This window comes from Zonotrichia albicollis, chromosome Z (assembly GCF_047830755.1).
Source record: "Zonotrichia albicollis isolate bZonAlb1 chromosome Z, bZonAlb1.hap1, whole genome shotgun sequence".
Taxonomy (NCBI): Eukaryota; Metazoa; Chordata; class Aves; order Passeriformes; family Passerellidae; genus Zonotrichia; species Zonotrichia albicollis.
The window spans coordinates 65923158-65942093 of record NC_133860.1 but is presented as its reverse complement, the minus strand read 5'-3'; the positions used below and the strand labels follow the sequence as shown (position 1 = coordinate 65942093).

At 45.9% G+C, this 18936-nt stretch overlaps 1 protein-coding gene across 7 annotated transcripts in view; it reads right to left on the bottom strand.

Annotated features, from left to right (window-relative positions):
* Window positions 1-18936, bottom strand: part of CORO2A (coronin 2A) — a 57598-nt gene that overhangs the window by 29516 nt on the left and 9146 nt on the right. Inside the window, exon 2 of one of the 7 annotated variants that reach the window (XM_074532533.1) lies at window positions 7997-8180. The exons of the other annotated variants lie outside the window; for them this stretch is intronic. The gene's annotated coding sequence lies outside the window, so the exon portion shown is untranslated. The remainder of the gene's footprint in view (window positions 1-7996; window positions 8181-18936) is intronic. 7 annotated transcript variants of the gene reach the window in all.

Genomic DNA, 18936 nt, shown 5'->3' with positions numbered 1-18936 from the left:
AACAAGTTGGTACAAGGAGGATATAAATCATCTCCTTTCAAAGTCTAGTGGAGACAAGAGAGTCAAAAGACATGTGTTTTAGCTGCATCAAAGAAGTTTTATTTTAATTTTTTTAAATTAGGGAGCAGCAAAACTTTTATCAGTCATAGGAGTGGGAGAGAGAATGGCATTAATCTCTCCTGGCATTTCCCAGGCAGATTCAATAAAAGCCTAGCAATGATTACAGAGCTACAGCTGGTCCTGATTTGGACACAAAACAGACTCACAGAGATTGGCAAGAAATCAGATAATAATTTTAATTTCATGTGCAATAAGTCTGTTATGTCCGGAGTGTGGCAGGGCTATACATCCACTCATGCTGGCTGCATTAACCCACTCAGAAGTGCACCCACTATCTCCATTTTAAGCAATATTCAGTTGCAGTACTTAATGCCAAAATTTCAAATTTTAACATCGAGGGACAAAGCAACTGAATCAGACATAGCTACTTCAGAATAACCTGCTTCATTATTGTACCAAGAGCAGAGTTGCAATCAAAGCTGTTTAGCAATGGCCATGATTCCAAAAATTAACTGGCCAGAGTAGCTCCTTCCAAATATATCACTCCTCAGGGTTACTGTTAAGGGCCGTATAATGGTAGATGGATGGCAAAAGTTTAATTTCAGTTTGTTTGTTTTATGCGGAGTTTGAGCTGAAACCTTTTCCACTGCATTGTAAAAAGAAGTGGGCCCTATTTCCTTGAGGTTAATCTCAGCAACTCTGTGAGACTGGAAAAAAGACTTGTAGAGGAAAAGACCACCCTGTCCAGATACAGACCTGAAGATATGGGTGAGCAAAAGGAGTGGCACTTTCAAAAGCAGAGACCACATGACATCACCATAAAAGAAGGAAATGGATACGTAAAAGCATTCAAAGTGATACAAAATGCCACCTGGAGAACTCACAGGAGCTGAACAAGTCCAGTAGGCACAAGAAATTTCTGCTCTTGGCAAGGCCACGTTAAGCTCCTTCAGGAAGGTGTCTGAGGTCTCTGGCACCAGAAAATTTTTCAAGGTAACCAGGCTGGAAATCACCTCCACGTTTGCAGAGAGTTGTTCTCGGTTCCCAGAGCTGCCCATGGCCCATCCCAACACTCATCTCCCGAGGGACCCGACTGCAGACATGAGCTAAAGCCCCTGCACCTCCTGCTCAGCAGGGTGCTGGCTGCAGCCAGCACGCATCCACCCAGGCACAAGTCCTTGACTGCTTCTGTTCCCCATGCCAACACCTGTCACTGTTTCACTGTTTCACTGATTCACGGCAGTGAAGGGAGGAGGCTCACAGCTGACTCCAATGACACAAACAGGCATTCTACTCCATCACCTGTAAGATATTCAAAGCCTTTTTTACGAGTTTCGTACAAACTAAGCCTGTGCAAACACAAGATCACTGCCTGTAGAGCATCACATTGGATGAGTCTTGTGAGTCTCTCACAAGACTGTATTACAGTCTTAGCATGGAAGCAGGGCACAAAAAGGCTGGGTGGATTGCAAAAGCAGCACTTAACTAGGCTAATTTAGACAGGCAGTATTTTTATTCCAAATAACAGTTTGTAAGTTCTAACAGAAAGCTCTCAAGCTCTGTCTGCCTTCAGGTAAGCAACAGAGGGACAGACTAGCTGCCTCTGCTCTTGGTCTCTGGATCATATGGGCCATTCACTCAAGAGCTGGATTTGGTGACCCCTGTGGGTGCCTTGCAACTCAAAATATTCTGTGAAATCTGTGAAACACTATTGCAGTGATCAAAGAACAGACAGAGCTCTTCAAGAGACCACAATGTGGCACAGCATCTCCTGAAGAGACAAACTTGTACCCTTCCCCATCCAAACCCACAATGACACGCTGACACTCCTCAGAACACCTGGGCTTAGAGCCTTCCAGTTCATAGTGCACAACGTTTCCACTGCACAAATCCATTATGTGCATGGTACATGCCCCACGCCGAACAATTGTTTTCTGTTCTCTTGTGCTGCACACCTCTGAGCAGAGCAGAAAACACATGCCAGTGAATTAATAATGGTTACGTTTGCTTCACGCTCCCCCAGCTTCATGCAAGAAGTCTCCCTTCTCCTCAAGACCTGTTCTCCACACGGCCTGTGCAGTGGAGAACAAAAGCTGCACAAAAGCTGCCCTGACATCAGGTGAAATCCAGCCAAACCTCTGGAGGTCTAGTCCCAGTGCACTCCCAAGGAAAGCATATAACATGACTACCAGAAAAACATTTAAGTACTGTTTTCTACTGTTCATAGGCAGGTTTCCAAACTCTGCCTATACCTCTTACTTGCCACTGTGAAAAACACTTCAGATGTTCAAGTGATCTAGCCTGACAAGTTGGACTCCCTTTCTCCTCTGTCCTTACTCCGGGGGAATCAAGAGAATTTGATCAAATAAAAGACCTTTTCAGAAGTCTCAATCCCTTGAAAGTTAGAGGTAATTTGAAAAGCAGAGAGACCAAGAGAGAAAAAATACACTGTCCTCATTCCTTCTCTTGTATGCAGGGTCAAAAGAGATAGAAAGGGGAGAAAAGAAGGAATGCAAGTGCTATAAGGGGGATTTTTAAAGTACAATGAACACTTCAATCTCAAATGACATCTAAACTTCATTTCCTTTTTACCTTCTTGTTTGGAATGCTAACCTTGCATTGCATTGGTAATGCCTCTTTCCTTTCAGCCTAATAATTTTAAGTGATGTTTCTATGGCCGAAAAACCCAGAGGGGCAGCTTTGAAAGTCTTGAGATAATTGTTTGCAATCACCCAGGAGAAGCCGCAAGAGATTCAAACTTCCAACCTCATGCAAAAAAAGCGGATGGAAAGTAGCACAAGGATATACAGCTAGAAAACTCCTGAGAAGACACACATCCTCTTCTCATTTCTGTACCACCAGTCCATGAAACAAAATCTTCATCTGCACGCAGCTCCAAGTAATAAAATCAAACAGAAGCAAGAATCATTGTCATTCCCAGAATCTGCCTAGATCCATTATTTTCTCTGGTGCCTTCCCTTCTTCTTTCTTGAAATCATCCATCATTTTTGTACATCTTATCCTTCTATTCTGCTAAAATCTCTCTCCTCCCCTCCACTTTTCTTCCACACTGCTTATTCTCTCAAAATTCATTCCTCCCCATCCAAAAACGAATAAGGTAACTTGATGCCAAAAGGTAAGAAGAGTCAGTCTGGGAGGCTCAAAAAGCCCTTTCAGCTACCTTGTCTCTGTCAACGACAATGAGATAATGCTTGCATCCAGATGACAAGAAAAAGATGTACATGAAGTCAGCTTCAGTAGTTCCTCACACTGAACACCAAGCTATGTACTGGAAATAGGGGATACATTCCCATTCCCAGTACCCCAGGACTTTTAGAAAGGAAACAGTTAAACACATAGTTTTAAATAAGGCAATTAATATATCATTAAATACTGCTGGTTTTCGGCTTGAGAGCCAGCTACATGCACTGTAAATTTCATGACACGGCTCCATACAGAGCAAACTGTACAAGAGAGCTCCATAAAAATTACTTCCCCTCTCCTCACTCTGCAGTCCCCAGATTTGTGTTGAAGCAGGAAGACATGTGCTCCCTGCTCCCAAACCAGGCTTCTGCATTCTGCACACAGGCACAGGGTCCTGGTTTCAGTGTCTCTCTGCTTCAAGCAGACTATTGCCCCCTCTCCTGATCAGAGAGGTGTGACTCTTGCTGCATCTTGTTCCTGATGAATCTCAGCAGAGGAACATCCGCTAAGCAGGCTGCTCTAAGTCTTTCTGCTTCTACTAGCCAGCATCAGGGCACCACTCTGATCAGGGAAGCAGTGCAGTGCAGCACATACCTCCTGCCAGCAAGGTTAATGAGTCTTACATGACCTGCAGAAGCCATCTGTCACCTGCATGGAACACACAAGACTCACATACACAAGCACCTTCACTGGGATACAGCTGCTTTTGGCAGCTAACTAATCAACAAGGACAACTAAGTCCCAGGTCCACACAGTTGGACTGGGACAGTTTTGGCAAACAGAAATACACCACATAATTGTATTTACTCTGAATTATGCTATTAATGCTTCCTTCACAGGGAAAATATCTCTCTCCCAGGACCTGGTACTGCAACCCGGTCCCTGTGGTTAAGCAAAGGAATTCAAAGAGAGAGGCATTGAAAAAACAGCGTGCAGAGGTACTTCTCGCTTCCAGACAGCTTTAATATCTTCAACCTCACACAGCTCCAAATGCATTCCTCACCCTTTCTTTTTGCCTTATGCAGAGAAAGGGCTGCTGGCTGCAACCCTGATAGGAGCACAGTGATCACAAAGCAAGCAAGCAATGAGAAAGGTGTCTGTTTGTTATGCTAGTCTGCAGGTGTCAATTTTAGGAAAAGCAATCAGTGCAATTTCCCATCCCATGTGTCCTCATTTGCCACCAGCTATCATGGATATGAAAAGGGCTTCTTTAGAAACAGGAGAGCGGGAAACACATCGCTCTTGCTAAATCAAGTATTGTAGTAAGGTGTAGTTTTTTCCAGTAGCATGCCCTCGTCCCAAAAAAATTTTGGAAGACAGGACAGACCTGTGCTAACATGGACCAGGCTCAGGCATGAGCAGACATTCCACTGGAGTACAGTGCAGTCATCATTTGTTCATTCCCACACCAGTATTAGTCCCAGGTGATTTGAGCAGACCTCATCCTGATCCCATTCTCCTCTTTTCCCTTCCATCTGAAGCTGCAGTAAGGGACAGTTTTATCCCACATGCAAGTTAACTCTCTGGCTAAAAGAAAGCCATCCTCAGTGACATACCAGTATGGCTGCAGCTGTCTCCTGCTGCACCTTGCAAACTCCCAGAAGTGAGACTCCCTCACTCTCCTGGTGCCCTGCACCGCCTTCCTTAGGCTGACCTGCCCTCACAGACTTCTGCCCACGCTCTCCATGCATGACCTGGAGAACCAGCAGAGCAGAGAATACTTTCAGGAGCACCTGTCTCCTCCTTCCAGAGAGGACTCACCAGCAGCCAGAGGGAAGCCAGTGGGGTTGGGCTTGTGACTCTTAACCACAGAGTTACTAATTACATGGGTGTACTCCAAAATACCAAGTCCTATGCACCACCAGGCAGGTGGGGAGGCAGTCCCTGGTTCAGCCTGCAAAGAAACTAGAGGAGAGTCCTGAAAGGGAATTACTGCACTGTCAGGCTGGTAGAAGAGTGGGTGGAGGCTTTGACAAGAGTGGGTGGAGACTTTGACAAGACATCCTTTTGCTTAATTGGTCTGAGATAACCCTCATCTCAACCTACTAGCAGCTCTTGCTTCCCCGTGAGGAAGGTCTTTATCATAAAGGCAAATGCTCCTCTCTCCTGTCCTCTCCTGCTCAGTGACAACTTGATTAAAACATCTTCCCATGAGAATGTACATCAACACATCAAGGCCAAGTCCTCAATCCAGCCATTCAAACTTTGTGTCGAATGGGTCATGATGTCCCTTCTCATTTTAAGCATTCCTTTTCTTGGGTTGTGAAAGCTTTTGGGTAAGGCTGTGTGAAATACACGGCTGTCCCTATGGAGAAAATATTGCTAAGCACTGATCTTGGAGACAAGGCCTTAACAAATTATCTGTTCCAACAACTGGCAATGGTACTCCGTGGACCACCTTCAAGTCTTCTGGTACTGAGAAGGCTGCTCACTGGTGCACTAGGAAGACGCAGGTGTCACAACAGATCGCCAGCTTTTCATCTCCTTTCTTAAAGGAAACGTGAAACTTTTATTTTGATCTGAAAAGGCAGAAAGTATAAATACTAACTATAACTCTGTTATGTCTCCCAAAGTAGTTCCAAGCACAAATGAGGGAGTTTGCTGCAAAGGAGCAGTAGAAAAAGCAGCAGGGACGCTGAAAAGACTGAGGCACTGAATGCCTTCTTCACCTCAGTCTTAACTACTAAGATCAGCCTTCAGGCACCCTGGAGCCCTGAGAGATCCAGAAAATCCAAAACAAGGAAGACTGACTCTTGTTGGAGGGAGATCAGGTCAGGGAACATTTAAACATACTGGATATGGCCAAGGGCCTGATGGAATGGACCCACAGGAGCTGAGTAAGCTGGCCCTTGCTCCTGCAAGGTTATTCCTGGTTTTCTTTGAAACCGGATAGCAATGGAGTATCGTCCCTGAGGACTGGAAGAACATAAGTGTCACCCTTCAAAAGGGGAAGACAGAAGATCCGGGGAACCACAGGCTATTCAGCCTGAGCTTCATCAGAGAGTTAAACGTGAAAAGGAACTCTCAGACTCTGAGGGTGGTCACTCTCTGCCTGTCTGAGACATGGGCTGCTGAGAGAGGCTGTGGAGTCTTAGAGACACTCAAAACTCAACTAGACAATGCCCTGAACCTGCTCTGAGATGGCAGCTGGACTAAGTGAAGTACAGAGGTACCTCCACCCTCAACCATGCTGTGAGCCTCTGAAATCTGCACTGATCTCTTGGGCGAAGATCCTGAACAGGTACAGTGAAAGTAGACCAGAACTTTCTGTGTGCATTCAGTGTGAAAAAGATGGAAGATATCCCTGTTACACAACACTGCCTGCGAGGGACTTGTCACATGGGGCATGCTAGGGGAAAGAAAGCAAACAGCAACGCAGATGACATAAAGCAACAAAAATATCTGGACCACAGTGCAAACTCCCTCAGTCAAAACAAACTAGATGAGGAACAGGCAGGTGGGAAGGTTTTCTGGAGAGGCTGGGAAAAGGAGAATGACATCAAAGTACTAAAAGTGGAACTTAGTAGATTCACAGATAAAAGTGAGAAAGATGGAGAGTCAGCCCAGCTTTTGTAAACCCTTACCAGGTTTCACAAGCCAAACTACATTAAGAAAACCCAAACTCATCATGACATGGTATATTCAGATTCCAGTACTATGACAGTTCCTCACCACAGTATGAGGTTAGCAAGAAGGTTCTCAAATGGGAAGCATAAATTCATGGAACAAAAGCAGATCATCACAGGTCTTGTGAGTACATCTTTTTTCCTGTCCTTCTCATTCATTTTTCTACATCCTCCCCTAAGGACTTTTCCCCCAAAATTCTCAAATAATGGAGAAACAGCATCCCACTAAACTTAACCCAGCAGACAGCTGCCTTTACAATTATGCAGCTTTTCTCCACTGTCAAAATAAGATCTCCTTTTGTGCAATCACTGTCCCTTGCTTCTTATTCTATTTAGCCAGATCTCAGGCAAAAGATTCTAACCCTTCTTACTGCAGCAAGTTTCCTCCATAGCTGACACACAACTTCCCAGTTTTACATGGTTTTTACCTCATTATCCTTCTGTCAGACATGTTTTCTCAACAGCTGACGAATTTGTCCTTTGGCTCATCTGCATTTTACCAGAGCAGCTGCACCTCAAACTGGCAGAATGCATCTATTCCACTTACATGCATGGACAGAACCATCCAAAGCTCCCTTTTAAATTTACCAGATATTCTCCAGTTCATATTTATTGTTTTCTTTCTACAGCATGTCACTGGGTCAGGTTGGAATTAAATGCCGCCTTTGGATGCTTTTCTGCAGAATTGCACTGGGTCTGGTGGTACTGCATTATCTGGAGACCCGAACCTCTCTCTGCTGAACCATTTCCTAATTTTCCCATGCCATTACTTCAGCTCATCAAGGCAGTTTCAAACCAGAGCCCTGTTATTCTGCAAGCTTCCTGCTACTCCTGGTTTCCTGTTTATTATTGATTCCTTTGTTCTAATTGCTAATAAAAATACAAAAAGCACCAGATGTCAGGAAGAACCCTGCAAAATTCTTCTCAATAAATCCTCCCATTCTGATACCAAATTGTCATGTAAGCTCTCCTCCATAATTCTCTCACCAAATTTACATATACCTGACCACAGATAGACGTATATAGCGCATATTCCTTTATCTTAATAGCATGGGCTAACATTTTTCTGAAGTCAAGATAAAAGATCCCACATCCACTGGTCTTACCACCCTCTGGAAGATGAAATCAGAATGTTGACATGATTGGTTTCGCCATGCTCATGATGCCTTTTTCATCTCATTATTTCTCTCATGTGCTCCACTTTTTCTTGTTGTTCTGACGTCCTCCTTATAGAGAGGCTCAAGCTTTCAAGCTCCCCTGCGTCTAGAGTTCAGGAACCTCCTCCATCCTCTGTAAAGTACTCAAAGAGAACATGATAGTTGCTCTGAGTTAATTTCAGACAGCTCCTCATGTGTGCTGCAGCCCCACTGACTGGGGTCCCCCCACACCTTCTGTGAGCACTGTCCAACCTCACCTGCCCTGCTGTGCTCCGAAGCCCCGCTCATCCCTTCTTGCTGCTACAGGGGAATTTAGCCAGGCTTGGGGAGGGCTCTGCATTTGTCCCTACAAGAATCCACTGTGGTTGGAAGCTGTGATCCCTACCAGACAGGACTGTGCTGCTGAGCTGATCAAAGGGCACCCCTTAGGAAACAACTCCCTGGCTAAGCAGCCAGTATCCCAAGAACCCACTGGGATCCCCAGATGGGCTGTGTGCAGGACAATAAAGTACTTGTTGTTCACAGCCTACCAGGGGGGCAATTCCTCAGGATCTCCAAGCTTCTCTTCTCCTGGGGCTCTGGGAGCGGGTTTTTCCAACAACCAATCCTAAGCTCCATGTCCAGCTCAGCAAGCATCTGTGTCATTAGCAGATCACTCACAGAAAGCCTTATCTGCAGCAGGAGAAGACCTCCTGTCTCACCTGTGACTGGACATCTGGAGCAACACCCAGGAGCCCAGATTCAGAGTCAGTGCACCAGAGAACACCTCCTGTCACAGCCTGCCTTCTTGGGCTGCACAGAGTCTTGCTGTCGCTGCTAGGGAAAGGCAGGCCTGCAGCTCTGTGCAACCCAGCAGCTCTCTGCAGGACAGGCAGCCTCACACTCCTGCCTACACTGGGTTTTACTTTGCACACCAACAAATGTGCCCGTGCAGACATGGCTCTCTAAAGTCAAGATAGGGATGAAAGCATCTTCTCCTTTACCCCCGTAGGAAGTACCTCTTCTGGATTACTTTCTGCATGCCAAGGAGGACCAGCAATACTGGTGTGATTGCATTAATATAATTACAGGCTTTAGCTTCTGCTGAAAATGTATTCCCATATAAACAGGCCTGGAAAGTCCAGTGGTAATAACAGGATAAGCAAAGGTCTGTCCTTTGCAGTACATGAAAAGAAACAACTCTAGAAATCCAGAGAACAATAGCTCACACTTTACAGCTCAGCACATAACACTATCATTTGCCATTTTTGTTTCTTCTTCCTCTAATTCTGTAATTTCACAATAGGAAATGTCCTTTCCTGCCCAGGAAAGAGGTGGGGAATTGCTCCCTGAGAACACTCCCTCCGAGCATTTATGCATTATCTTTGCAAGTAATCAGTCATACACCTCCTAAGTCCAGCATGTCTGACTGTTGTCCTTTGACAGTCACTTCCCTGCACCCAGCAGCACAATCAGAGCACGGCCATAAGCACACAGAGGCCAGGCCAAACACTGGCAATCCACTGGCCCAGGTGTGTCCATTTGCCCCACCCATGTTTCAGACTAGTTTGCTGGTTCCCACCCTCATCCAGGCAACATTTTAAATTTAATTTAATGCTCTCAGGTTTACATTTTTGAGTTTGCTTTTTTTTTTCTTTCCCAAAATCCACCCACACCTTTCCATCTTCAAAGATGGAATACAAATACACCCTTAAAAAGGCAACCCTGAAACCAAACAGAGGAATTTCAAACAGAGGAATTGTTATCTACAATTTGTAAGAAACACACATGAGAAATAGCTTCCTGGTTTATCACCTGTTTATTCCTGTTTTAATTCCAACATGACCAGTATATGTTGAGTTGCTGCTTCAAGACAAAATCAGAGCTCTCAGAATTTCGTCACCAGACACCAGCCTTCTGGCTCAGATGACAAATAAGAACAGACCATTCCATTTCTGGACTTGCTTTCCACAAGCCTATCACACCAAATGGTTTGTGAACCTCTCAGATTAAGCTGGGTTCCCCTCATGGAACCCTCCTAGGTTCCATGGACACCCTCCTAGGCATATCTGCAATGCAGCAGGTGACACACCCTAGACAGACTTTGCCATCCAAATTCCACTTCCATGCTATAACACTAATAAGGGGAAATTGTCAGTAATAAATTCCTTTGGAACCAAAGTCAACCAGACTATATGATTAAAAAACAACCCAGAGCTTTAAATACCACCTGCACGTGTCGTCTCAAACAACACCACAAACTCAGGGGCTACAAGTTTATTGTTACAAGAGAAATAAACAAGCACTGATATGGTGGCTTTCACCTCTTGGGTCATGACTTGGTTGTACCTGCAGGGCAGGTGGAGTCTGCATTGAGGCTATGTCTCTTCCACAGCTCTGGTCTGAGAAGCAAAATCCTTGAGAAGAAAATGTTTCCTTGGAGGTGAGGTTTATCAGTTCAGAGTCCCCAGAGGGAGAACTTAACCATCAGAGCATGGTCTTGACCATGTCAATTGACAGCCAGCTGCTACCAGTAAGCAGAGGGAGCTACAGAAAATCACATGTTCTCAGGCCAGTCTCCAGAACAGGACCGCAGGCAGTCCAGTCACAAGCACACACACTGCAGTTTTGCCCCCACGTGCTGCAGTTTCTCCTCTTCACATGAAAACGGCCTGTGTGTCACAGCACTGCACAAGTGCTGTGTGAAGCCTTCCACTGCAGCCAGAGTGCAGAAACAAAGGGCCTGTGTGTGTCCCACAGCCCTGCTGCTGCTGCTGGGTGCCCAGCATCTGTGTACAGCAGTGCAATCTAATGGATAAGGCTGCTGAATATGCATTAACAGAGAATCCGAAGTGGGACACTTACTGCAGACACTTGAGCCGGATAGGGAAGCAGTTTAAGCTGGTGCCACAAGAAAACTGAGTTACTACTGAAGTCTTGCAAACAGGGCCAGCCTAGCAAGCAGTTTTCTATGAATAATGCATTCAAAAGAAAAAAAAAAAAAAGAAAAAAAAGAAAGAAAGCTTCGAATAGTTTTTGTAAACAAGAAAGGAGGTAGAGAACCATCAACTAAGTGATCTCACATTCCTCGATTTGCTTTATCAATCTCAGTACTCAAAGAAAAAAGCTTAAGAGCAGTCCAGGCTCTCTAGTGAATCAACAAAACCACACAAAGGACCGTACCACTCCTCACAGCCTCCAGGCTGTACATTAGCTTTTAGCAACGGTATCTACCGCATGAATAATGCAGCACGTCTTCCAGAGCATCTGTACTCCAATCAATCCACAGTAGCAAATAAAAACCTTTCAGCACGCCTTTCTATCAGGCAGTGGGACCTTTTTACAGCTGCTCAGAGGCATATCCTTGGAAAAACAACCCTATCTGCAACCAAAGCTGGAAGCTTTTTTAAACTGGCCAGCTGGGAACCAGCCTTTTAAATCAGCCATCCAGCGATGGGCCTCGATTTTATCAATTGCCTTTTTGTCTTTTGTTCCATAAGGATCCACACCCACCGTTCCCGGGCTCAGATTAAGGGAGCTCAGACTAAGGTTTCAGTCGGCTTTCAGAAATAGACACGTGTCTCTTCCCAAAAGCAGCTCAGAGGCTGCAGCCGGCCCTTCCCAAGAGGGACGTGCTGGCCTCCCCAGACACACAGCACACACACCACATCCCTCTCCTGCACTATAAAACAGCCTCATAATGAAGCATGGGCAAAGAGCCTTCACCAAACTAAGCATCAGTCAGATGTTCCAATCTGTATGTTCAGAAGCAGAACAGGTGATGAAAAGAGACACTTTGTCCATGTCCACCACCAATGCTAGTTTGAGTATTGCTCCTCTGCAAAGCCACGAAGCTCCCTTCTCCTGGGAAGCCCACCAGGAGTTGTGGGAACTGCTTCTGTCACTGCAGGCAGAGCACATCATGCAGGCTACTGGCTACCCGAGAAAGGGCATGCCACCAGTGCACATGGACCAGGATCCACAGAAGTGGTGGGGAACAAAATCACAGCAGCAAGCAAGATCTCAAAGAACAACATATTCTAGAGATGTTGTCTGTTATCAGAAAACCCAGCTCTAAAAAACACTCCAATGTATTTGCAGCTCTCCAGCATGGCACAGGTACTTAAATATGGTGCCCTGGTAAGCTGGCCATGGAAAACAAACATCTCAAGAATAAGCATTGCACAAGTAGAGAGGACATGAAGTAGGAAGGTGAAGGAGACACTCAAAACTGAAATAATGGGTTGATTTCCTCATCCACAAAACGAAAATTTCTCTGAGAGTGCACAGCAGCCCCTCTTGCCCCTTTTTCTTGGTGCACAGTGGCCAGGGCAGGACTTGAGGTCTCATGTGAATCCTTGCCACATGGACACAGCCTCAAGGAGACATGAGACAGTGGCTCTGCCACTGACACAGGCATCTTCTGCTCAGACCATAAGCAAAAGGGTATTTCAGTACTTTTGCATCCCCCAGTTATTGGCTTAGGCCAGGGAAGGCAAACATTGCATAGAGACTCAGCCTGTACTAAATAGAAAGACTCCAGAAACCCACTGCAGCCCTGCACCCCGCAAACATCATCACCAGCTGGTACCACACTTTTTGTCTCAGAGCATCCTTCTAATGATGGAACCCAAGGCTGCCCAGCTAGGGCCAAATTCATGCCAAGGTCCCAGGCTTGGCAAAATGCACATCGTGCAAATTTTTTTACTTTAGAGGATACACCAAGTGTTGTGACCCTCAAAATAACTTTAAGCACATATGTCCACAGGCAGACAAGGGCTGCAAGGAGTGAGTGAAACCAGACTACTCTTCACAAGACAAGGCTGAGACAGCAAAACTCCCATGGCCTTCCTTGATGAGTTTTCCAGCTACACTTGTGTTCAGACACAGGTTTAAACCACAGTGCACTCCCCAAGGCAGGCAGCAACACCACATGGCATCCAGCATAATAACGCCCTCCTGGTGACACCTGTCCATGCTACTGCCACGTCCCCACTGCCTGCTACTTCTCTTCTGTGCTCTTCTGCAATGCTGGCAAACCAGGGAGATGGACAAGGGAGTACATGTTCCTTATAAAAATAGCTCAGCCAGGTTATTTTAAACTCAGCACAGTCAGCAATGATGGTGAGGAGCAGCGAAGAGAGCAAAGAGAAAAGCCAGCAGAGACCACAGTCTCAGGCAGCTCTGAAGAGGCTCAAGCTCTGCTGTCACCTGATCTGGTGAGGAATCCAAGACTATATTTTGGGTAGAACCCCCTAGAACACTTTGAAGTGCACATCATGAAGTACTGGCTGAATTGTCACCTGTTCTTTATTTTATTGCTGTGGTGACTTCCAATCTTGACGCCAAATGTGTACTTGAGCTTCCCTGGGACACATGAGAGAAGCAAAGAGAAATTACAACGCTAAATCACAGAACCACATGAAAACATCAGGCCAGAAGGCACTCGTGGAGGTCCTGAGTCAGTCCTGTCCTCAGCCCACAGCAAAGTTCCCTACAAAGGGAGGTCAGGTTCCTTAGACTGTCCAGCCGAGTTTGAAAGACTGATGAGGATGAGATCCCATTGGCCTCCTTGGAAAATGTGCCTATTTGGAGTCTTGTGGAGAAGCTCAGGCTTCAGGTGCCCTGCAGAGTTACCCAGATGACTCTGGTCAAACTTGCTGCCCACCAGGACCCCCACAGCCTTCACAAGAGCTGCTCCTTTCACTGCAGGGCAAGGCTGCACATCAGGGGCAGAAACTGACTTTTATCTTTATTAAATTTCATAGGGGGCTGGTTTTACCTTCGTTATAGGCATAAGGCAGTCTGGAGCCTCCAGCCTGCTTAGAAGGAGCTGGGAAGTGCCCATGGAGGGTCTGCTGCCAGACACTGGACTTCCCTGCAGTGGCCTGACCAGCATCATTCTTCCCACAAGCAACCAAAGTGGTTCACCCTGGATCAAGAGAGCCTGAGGCACCATCATTCTTACTCCACTGCCAACAGCACCTGGAGCTCTGCTTCTTGAAGGTTCACACCGCTCGCTCATGAATCACCCCCAATCACAGGAGAAGTTTCTTTATTAATATTTCTCACCCAATGTCAGCTATAAATCAAACTGAAGTGTACAGACCACCCTTCACTGTGTGTGAACACACCTGTGCTCAGTCAGTGGAAAGTCAATTTGTACATCCCAGGAGGCACAGGAGAATACTCCAGGAATGATTCCTCACTCAGTGGTAACACCTTTTTTGGCAGTTCAACCTGTCCTTTCACCACTCCCTTTTCTGCCTCATGTGGTGCCATAATCTGCAAGTTCTGACAGAAAGAAACATGGTGAGTTGAGGACATGAGTGCCTTCAGTCAACATGGCCTTTACAAGATACCACAGTGGATCAGGGGAGTGTGGAGACTAGCAAAACCCAAAACAACCCCAACCTCAGCTCAGTTTCATTAGGCTTATCAGAGCTCTCAGGAAGGGCAGGAGGCAGTATTACTGAAGCAAAGGATGGGGCAATGCCAGCCTCTTTGGAGGGTAAGACCCGCCTTCCTCTGATTCACCTCTAGCCTTCCAAGATAGCGTGTGTACAGAAAGATAAAGCTAACTTGCCTGCATTCTCCAGAGACAATACCCTCTTTCACTTTGCTCGTTACCTGGGCAGCAAAGAAAATATTATTGCTTATCAACTTCCTTGTGAGTACTAATGTGCTTCTGAATTCAACAAGAGGGCAAATTCCACCTTAGAGACCTTTTATATGCTGGCAAGATCCTGCTTCATTAGAAAAGGAAAGCAAATAAAACAATCTTGGTTCAAAGAACAATAAAAACTGGAAGCCTCTTTGCCCCCCCCACCTGCAGAAACTCAGCTTAACAAGTAAGTTACGAACTTTCAGGGACATTGCCATGTTTCTTGTCAGAAAGGGAACCTTGAAAAACTCATCATCAGACATTCTCCAAAGCTCAGCAGTTTCTCCTGAGACCAGAACACCAGGCTTTCACTCTCCTGTTTCTCAAAAAGAAGTTCCCTGCTATTCAAGGCCAAGCTGGCTTCTGGGTTTCAGAAACCAAAGTTCAGCTCTCCATCAAAATGATGCAGCTGGGTCTCAGTAACCTGCTATGTTCTTTGGGAAGACAAGGACACCTGGTCCACCTGTCTTTATTGTGAGGCCTGCAGACATCTGGCAGAGAGGGTGTCTTTTCTAAAGGCTACTGTACAGAAGGCTTTCCTTTCAGCAAAGGTTCACAGGTTCAAGATTGTTCACCTCCAGAGAGTCCCAATATCTTGGTTACTTGCCCACAGGAATCAAGTGGAATCCATTGGGATAGCCAGATTTCCTCTCAAACCTCTTCTGCCTACCTGAGCAGTTGTGGCAGCCACCAGAACACAGATGCATGAGAAAACCTGAATGCCCAGCAGGATGGTGAGGCAATGGAAATGCACCCAGTGCAGATGTTTCTCCTGAGTTCTGTCGAGATTTGGAGGTTACAGACTTCACTTGAATGTCTCAATATACAGCCCTTACATCTAGTGTGATGTCATGTCACTGCACTCCCCCATGGCTGGAGCTGTGTACACAGGCTTGAATGTGATGAGGTCCTGGCCAGTGACACCAAGTCTGTATCACATCTCTGAAGCTGCCTGGGGAAATGAAAACTGCTGAAGAGCTGAGGGGGGCACTAACCAGGCTCCTATTTGTCTGGGCAGGAAAGCACAGCCTTGCAAGGGCACAGTGTGGGAGACCCCACCTCTATGGTCTCCAGTTAAGCCTCACAGTCAACCTTTCCATAGCTCTAAGTCAGTACATATGTGGAGCCTTCGAATTCCCTAAGGATGATGGCCTCCACCTGCCTGGTCCCACTGCCCTGCTGGGGATGAAGTTTTCTCTAATGTCTGACCTACTTCCCTCCAGCTGCAGCTTGCTTTCTTGGTCTACTTATTACACTGTCAGTGCCAAGGAGAGTCTGGCTCTCTAACTGCCCTCCCAGAAGTTGTATCTTTCTGTTAGCAAATGGATTTGGCAGCAAAGGACACACATACCTACTACCATAGACCAGAGAAAAACCACCTGAGAGTTTCTCAGACGTGAGCCAGAATCAGAGGGAAATGGTCCCTGTCCTTCTGAGGGCAATGACAGCAGGGCTTTGTTCCTTGAAAGGCAGCAGGCAGTATCAGAGGTATTCTCTGGAACCCATAGCTGCAGAATTCATTCACCTGCCTTACAGCATCATCTGCATGCAAAAAAATAGTGAGGGGCCTACACAGAAGAGAAGTGTGGGAAACTCTCCCGCACCCATGCAGTGCCTGTGGACTTATAATTCAAGTTGAGGCCTTTCTTTCTGAGTGGCTAATTAAATCAGAATTGACATCTGTCTGTTTCCAGAAAACTCCTAACACACTCTCTTTAACAGCATGTGCCACTTTTACATGAAGCATGACAAGCCAGCAAGAGAGTGGCAAAGGCAGGTGTGACAGGCACAACAGCCAGTGCTTTCTTCCACTACATCATAGAATCATAGAATATGCTGATTTGGAAGGGACCCATCCAGATTATTGAAATACAACTCCTGTCCCTGCACAGGATATTCCCAGGAGTTACTCCATGTGAGAGCATTGTCCAAACACTTCTTGACAGAGTTCTTGGACTCTGTCAGGCTTGGTTCTGTGTTGGAACACAGGGCATGGGGATTATTTTCCTGCCTGTCCTGACAAGTCCTGATTCCCAGGAAAATACTGCTTTTAACCTTCTTCAATGGAGAGGGCTTCCAAGACTTTGGGATTCATTGGAATCTGCAAGTGTGTGAAATAGATAATAGTATAGTTTATCACAGGGTGAAAAATTTAGGTTTTTAGTAGACAGAAGGAGTTAAACAGAAGAACAAATGGAGGATTTTGGATTTTGGCTGGTTCCTTCTTCTTCATCTACTCCATTTTCTGCTGTGTTGGGGAGAGCCACAATGCAGATGTTGCGTGGCAGATATATAATGAGTTATTGGTAGATAAGTAGAAATAAAGTATGTTTTAAGGGTTAATTGGATAAAACAGCTTTAAAAGACCTTGAAACTGTACATCTTGTGACCTTTTTTGCTGTCTTCTCCATGTGTGCTAGGTCTGATGTAGATGGTGTGCAGAACTTCTGATAAGATAAAAATAAACAGCAACCTGAATACCGAAAAAGTCTCATTCATCTCTTACTCCTGGCATAGAACTTTTTATTAGGAGTCTCCCACACGGGGGCCCTAAGGGGTCTTACACAGTGCTGTAATCACTTCCCTGGGGAGCCTGTTCCAGTTCCCACCACCCTCAGGGTGAAAAACTTTTTCCTGATATCCAGCCTAAACATTCCCTAAATCAGTTTCAGGTCTTTTCCTCAAGTCCTGTCACTGGCCACAAGAGTGTAGATATCAGTGTCTGTCCCTCCTCTTCCCCTCACAAAGAAGTTGTAACTGCAGTGAGGTCTCCCCTCAGTCTCCTCTAGGCTGAACAGACCAAGTGACCTCAGCTGCTCCTCACATGGCTTCACCCTCAGGCCCTTCACCATCTTCGTTGGCCTCCTCTGGACACTCTCTAACAGCTCAATGTCTTTTATCACCCAGAACTGCCCCCAGCACTGGAGGTGAGGCTGTCCCAGTGCAGAGCAGAGCAGGACAATCCCTCCCTTGCCTGGCTGTGATGCTGTGCCTGATTCACCCCAGCACATGGATGGCCCTTCTGCCTGCCAGGGCGCAGCTGACTCACGTTCAACTTGACACTGACCAGGACCCCCAGCTGCCATTCCAAGGAGCTGCGCTCCAATCTCTTGCTCCCCAGTCTATACACACTTCCAGCGCTGCCCCAAGTGCACAAACCAGCACTTCCCCTTGTTAAACTTCACATTGTTGGTGGTTGCCCAGCCCTCTGTTTTATCAGAGTGTCTCCACAGGGCCTCTCGGTCCTCAAGGGAGTCAACAGTTCCTGCAATTTGGTGTCATTGGCAAACTTGCTTAGTATCCCTTTCAGTCCTGCACCCAAGTTGTTAATGAAGATGTTAAAGGGCCAAGGATGGAGCCCTGTGGAAGCTCACTAGGGACAGTTCTCCAGTTTGATGTCACCCACTGTGAGTATGGTACCCTATACATCATAAATTTTAAAATTCATCATTTAGAGCATCAGTAGCAGGTTGAGTTTTGCATTTTGGTTTTTAGTCTGGCTTTGATTGATGCTGACTAAGTGGGAAGACTACCCATGCTTTCCCTGCCAGGGAAAAGAGATTCTGTGCCAATTCATTCACCTGCTGGGCTTGGCAAATATACCGTTTCTGGAAATCACTGGCATCACTCTGAAACTATTTCATCAGTGCAAGTACAAAAGTATTGTTTGGTTCAGACTTAGAGCATGGGTTTGGAGCCAATCTCTTTATTGCTGCCATTCATTGCACTCCAGTTTGCATTGCAAAGCCATCTTGGAACATGCAGACAGGTTCCCCCCCAGCTGAAATTAAAACCATTCCAGGATCAGGACACAGTATTCTTCATCTGCTGTGGAACCAGCAGAGTCAAACTAAAACATTCAAAATACCCGTGGATATAAAAAGTCCTGGTATCACCTCTTTCAGTCTCCAGATCTGCTTTTCTTGAACTACAGATGCTACAGTTAGCATATAGGTAAGTCACTGCACACAGACATCCCTCTCTGTTTGACTTTCAGCCTTACCTGTCTCCATATAGACTATTTTCTTTACCTGCTCTCCTCCAAGTACTGCACTCTTATATTTCTTTTAGGTGCTCCTCAATCTCTGATGATTTGATTCAGCACCACTGCTCTCCTCCAGTCTCATTCTTCACACCTCTCCATCTTCACACCTCCCAGCAATGAAGATCAGCCTCTCCTCCCACACTGTAGTAGTTTAATCACTGTATACTTCATTCCTGCCAGCCCCTTCATGTATCTCCACCG